This window comes from Homarus americanus, unplaced genomic scaffold (genome assembly GCF_018991925.1).
Source record: "Homarus americanus isolate GMGI-L3 unplaced genomic scaffold, GMGI_Hamer_2.0 scaffold16712, whole genome shotgun sequence".
Lineage (NCBI taxonomy): Eukaryota > Metazoa > Arthropoda > Malacostraca > Decapoda > Nephropidae > Homarus > Homarus americanus.
The window spans coordinates 3962127-3968126 of NW_024757794.1; positions in this window are offsets into that span (position 1 = coordinate 3962127).

The window sequence follows — 6000 nt, forward strand, 5'->3', positions numbered from 1 at the left end:
TAAGAGTTTGAGTATGTGAGTATAAGAGCTGGGTGGTGTGTGTGTGTGTGATAGAGGGTGAAGCAGTGTGTGTGTGTGAGTCATAGTGGATGAAGCAGTGTGTGTGTGTGAGTGATAGAGGATGAAGAGTGTGTGTGTGTGTGTGAGTGATAGAGGATGAAGCAGTGTGTGTGGAGTGAGTGATAGTGGATACAGTGTGTGTGTGTGTGTGTGTGTGATAGAGGATGAAGCAGTGTGTGTGTGTGGTGAGTGATGTGTGTGTGTGTGTGTGTGAAGCAGTGTGTGTGTGGTGAGTGGTGTGGGATGGCTTATGTGTGTGTGAGTGATAGTGGATGAAGCAGTGTGTGTGTGTGTGAAAGTGTGATGAAGTGTGTGTGTGAGTGATAGTGTGTGTGTGTGAGTGATGTGAGGTGTGTGTGTGTGTGTGTGATAGAGGATGAAGCAGTGTGTGTGTGTGTGTGGTGGTGGGATGAAGCAGTGTGTGTGTGTGGAGTGATAGAGGATGAAGCAGTGTGTGTGTGATAGTGGATGAAGTGTGTGTGTGAGTGATAGTGGATGAAGTGTGTGTGTGTGTAGTGATAGTGGATGAAGCAGTGTGTGTGTGTGAGTGATGGTGATGAAGCAGTGTGTGTGTGTGAGTGGTGTGAGGATGAAGCAGTGTGTGTGTGTGAGTGATAGTGGATGAAGCAGTGTGTGTGTGTGAGTGATGTGATGAAGCAGTGTGTGTGTGTGAGTGTGGATAGTGATGAAGCAGTGTGTGTGTGTGTGAGTGATGTGAGAAGCAGTGTGTGTGTGTGTGGTGATAGTGGATGAAGTAGTGTGTGTGTGTGAGTGATGTGTGGATGAAGCAGTGTGTGTGTGGTGTGGATGACAGTGTGTGTGTGAGTGATAGAGGATGAAGTGTGTGTGTGTGTGAGTGATGTGTGTGTGTGTGTGTGTGTGATGTGTGTGTGTGGTGTGTGTGTGTGGATGAAGCGTGAGTGTGTGTGTGTGAGTGATAGAGGATGAAGCAGTGTGTGTGTGTGTGGAGTGATAGTGATGAAGCAGGTGTGTGTGTGTGTGAGTGATAGAGGATGAAGCAGTGTGTGTGTGAGTGATAGTGGATGAAGTAGTGTGTGTGTAGGGAGTGATAGTGGATGAAGCAGTGTGTGTGTGAGTGATAGTGGATGAAGCAGTGTGTGTGTGAGTGATAGTGGATGAAGCAGTGTGTGTGTGTGTGTGTGATAGTGGATGAAGCAGTGTTAAAGAAAGGATAGTGGATGAAGCAGTGTGTGTGAGTGATAGTGATGAAGCAGTGTGTGTGTGTGTGGAGGATAGGTGGATGAAGCAGTGTGTGTGTGTGAGTGATAGTGGATGAAGCAGTGTGGTGGGAGGATAGTGGAGAAGTGTGTGTGTGTGAGTGATAGTGGATGAAGCAGTGTGTGGAGTGATAGTGGATGAAGCAGTGTGTGTGTGAGTGATAGAGGATGAAGCAGTGTGTGTGTGAGGATAGTGGATGAAGTAGGTGTGTGAGTGATAGTGGATGAAGCAGTGTGTGTGTGGAGTGATAGTGATGAAGCAGTGTGTGTGTGTGAGGATAGTGGATGAAGCAGGTGTGTGTGAGTGATAGTGATGAAGCAGGGTGTGTGTGAGTGATAGTGGATGAAGCAGGTGTGTGTGAGTGATAGGATGAAGCAGTGTGTGGGAGTGAGTGATAGTGGATGAAGCAGTGTGTGTGAGGATAGTGGATGAGTGATAGTGGATGAAGCAGTGTGTGTGGGAGGATAGTGGATGAAGAGGTGTGTGTTGGAGGGATGAAGCAGTGTGTGTGGTGATGATGAGATGGAAGAAGGTGAGTGTGTGATGAGGGAGGATAGTGGATGAAGTGAGTGATAGTGATGAAGGAGTGTGTGTGTGAGTGATAGTGGATGAAGCAGTGTGTGTGAGTATATGATGAAGCAGTGTGAGTGATAGTGGATGAAGCAGGTGTGTGTGAGTGATAGTGATGAAGAGTGTGTGTTGAAGAAGGTGTGTGAGGTGCAGTGTGTGGTTGATAGTGGATGAAGCAGTGTGTGTGTGTGAGTGATAGTGGATGAAGCAGTGTGTGTGTGTGGAGTGATAGTGATGAAGCAGTGTGTGTGGTTGATATGGATGAAGCAGTGTGTGTGTGAGTGATAGTGGATGAAGCAGTGTGTGTGTGTGAGATAGTATCTGGCCTCACACACCTCTAACAAGAAGCGAAGTAAAGTTATTATTTTTAACCGTGTTCGTCACCTACAATGTGTGTGTGTGTGTGTGTGTGTGTGTGTGTGTGTGTGTGTGTGTGTGTGTGTCAGTAACTATCTTACCTGATGTATAATGAACCACTAACTAACTCACCTAGGTACAGTTTTGTCAGGACTTGTTTCGTAATAAGTAGCACGAAGGGTCATTACGTCACAGATAAAATATTTAGAACATCATCGAACGTTCTGACATATTTTAGCTCCTTAAAGTGTCTTGTATTGTTAATGTCTCACGGTTATAACGAAAGGCTTACAGGAGATATAACGCATTACTGCACTTTCTTCTACAGCGACAATAATGTCAACATACAGTGAACAAAAGCTGAAACGAGTCACAAAAATACTGTAATGTTACAGCGTGTGTTACAGGACTTGGTGTTGTAATTTAAACTATTGATTCACAGTATGTATAAAGTACAGTACAGTGTGTAAGTAAGGGCTGTAGTGAATATTACCAGCCCAGGTGGAAGCGGTGGGAGGGTGGTAGGGGGGGAGGTGTTCACTACTCACCTTCATGTTGATGGAAAGTAAAATCATAGCCTCCACGTGCCGCGCCACACAAGGTCGCAAGTTCCAGGAAATACTATTCACTCACACCCCCCCCACCCCCTCCCCACCTGCCACCCCCCACCCTCCACCCTACCCTCAAAAATGCGTGTCAATAATTCAACTCTGGGCATAGAGTTCCGAGTATTTGTTGTGGTGACGTATTGTGATTATGTTTATTGTGGTGATGTGTTGTGATTGTTGTTGTGAGGTGTTGTGATTGTGTGGTTGTTGTGGTGAGGTGTTGTGATTGTGGTTATGGTTGTGAGGTTTTGTGGTTGTTGTTGTGAGGTGTTGTGGTTGTGGAGGTGTTGTGATTAGTGGTTGTTGTGGTGATGTGTTGTGATTGTTGTGGTGGAGTGTTGTGATTGTGGTTGTTTTGTGAGGTGTTGTAATTGTGGTTGTTGTGGTGATGTGTTGTGATTGTATTATGGTGATGAGTTGTGATTGTGGTATTGGGGGACGTGTTGTTTTTGTCGGGTTGTTTGTTGCTTAATGTGATGATGGTGCCTTGTTGTGTTCAGGCGCTCAAGGGCTCAGTCTAAAACACCGTTTGAGACTTGTGTATTATTGACCATATATATAAACTGCTATAAATTACAAAACACATTTGTTCTTTTTTGTGTAGCAATATGATTTTCTGGGACCCTCACTCACTAAGGTCCCTCACAACACCCCAGGGCCCTCACAACACCGCGGGGCCTCACAACATTTTAGGGGTCCTCCCAGCATTGCAGGCCCTCACAACCAGGGGCCCTACAATACCTTATGGCCTCACAACATTTTAGGGGTCCTCAGCACTCCAGAGACCCCCACAAACTCCCAGGGCCCTCCCAGCTTTTTAAGGCCCTCACAACACCCTAGAGTCCTCATTACCTGTCATCACCCACTGATTACATCCCAATTAAATATTTACACGCAAGAACACAATTTGTATATGAATAATGTTGTTTATTTGCGTCAGGTAGCTAGAACTACTTAACCAGGCTGCGTTAGTAGCAAGACATGATGTGTGATTCAAATAACTTCCTCACTTGGAAAAGATATTGTCGGTCAGTCAAAGGATAAGATTGCTATTGAGTTAGATTAGGTTAAGTTATTCTAGGATAAGTTGGGTTAGGTTAGGTTGATAAATAGAAGATGGGATGATAAATTGTTAGGGGTTAGTTCATTCAGGCGGGTAAAAGATAATTATTTTAAATATGGTATATTTACACCTGTCGTAACTTTTTTCTTAGTAGGTGTGTATTTATATTCGACTTGGCCCATAAAGATGTCTGGCTGATACTAACAAAATAATCTTCCTCCTGACTTAATAATCGCACATATACATTGATAATTCATCTCCCAAAAATATAATCTACAGGATAATTTTAAGATTGTTGTACTGATAAAAACTCTCTGGGTGATGGATGATGATGGTAGTGATGATAAGGAGACTAAAAGATGATTGTTGATAACGCTAAAACGATATGCAAATTGTTCCAAGTTTGTTTATTTTTCTTGTATTTTTCTCATTTTATTGATTTTTGTTATTTACGTTATAGAGTATTTATTACTTATTTATTTACTTATTTATTTATTATTTGTTTATTTATTTATTTATTTATTTATTATTTATTTATTTGTTTGTTTGAGTATTTTATTTATTTATTTATTTATTTATTTATTTGTTGGCCCTATCTAAATTAACCAATAGTCAATAGGGAATAGGATTATACGTTAAAGAACTATATATAATTACAATCAAACCTCCTCGACACTCATGACAATTATATGATATCTATTTTTAAGTTTATATATAATTATATCGTCGGATTATAGCTACTGAACGTTGGTGCTTTAATAGATAATACCAGAATAACATGAAGAAAATAAGGTATATATAGCCTAATACTTGAGCAAAATAGATGTAAAAAAACGATTCCAGTCCTCTTCACCACGGCCCTCCTCTTCACCTGCAGGCCCTCTACACCTGTACGGCTCCTATTCACCTGCACGCCCTCCCTACACCTGTGGCCTCCCTCTCACCTGCACGGTCCTCCTCACCTGCACGCCTCTTCACACCTGTACGCCTCCTTCCACTTGCATGGCCCTCCTATTCACCTGCACGGCCTCCTATTCACCTGCACGGCCCCATTCACCTGCACGGCCCTCCTCACCCACGGCCCTCCCTACACCTGTTGCCCTCCATTCACCTGCACGGCCCTCCTATTCACCTGCACGACCCCCTCTTCACCTGCACGGCCCTCCTATTCACCTGCACGGCCCTCCTTCCAATGGCCCTTCTATTCACCTGCACGGCCCTCTTTCACCTGCACGGCCCTCCTCTACACCTGTACGGCCCTCCTACACCTGCACGGCCCTCCTCTTCACCTGCACGGCCCTCCTTTCACCTGCACGGCCTCCCACACCTGATCGGCCCTCCTCTTCACCTGCACGGCCCTCCTATTCACCTGCACGGCCCTCCTATTCACCTGCAGCCCTCTTCACCTGTACAGCCCTCCTATTCACCTGCACGGCCCCATTCACCTGCACGGCCCTCCTCTTCACCTGCACAGCCCTCCTCTTCACCTGTACGGCCCTCCTATTCACCTGCACGGCCCCCTCCTTCACCCTGCACGCCCTCCTATTCACCTGCACGGCCCTCCTTCACCTGCACGGCCCTCCCATTCACCTGCACGGCCCTCCTCACCTGTACGGCCCTCCTATTCACCTGCACGCCCTCCCACACCTGCACGGCCCTATTCACCTGCACGGCCCTCCTTACACCTGTACGCCCTCCTTTCACCTGCACGCCCTCCTATTCACCTGCACGGCCCTCTTCTTCACCTGCACGGCCCTCCCTACACCTGTACGGCCCTCCTATTCACCTGCACGGCCCTCCCTACACCTGCACGGCCCTCCTATTCACCTGCACGGCCCTCCTCTACACCTGTACGGCCCTCCCATTCACCTGCACGGCCCTCCTTCACCTGCACGGCCCTCCTATTCACCTGCACGGCCCTCCTCTCTCACTGCCGCGGCCTCCTATTCACCTGCACGGTCTTTCCCGGCCCTCTCACACTGTACGGCCCTCCTATTCACCTGCACGGCCCTCCTCTTCACCTGTACGACCAGTACATAAACAAATATTGCTAAATGTGTCTCGGGAATTTTGTCGGTCATTACATGCCATTTGCTGGCTTAT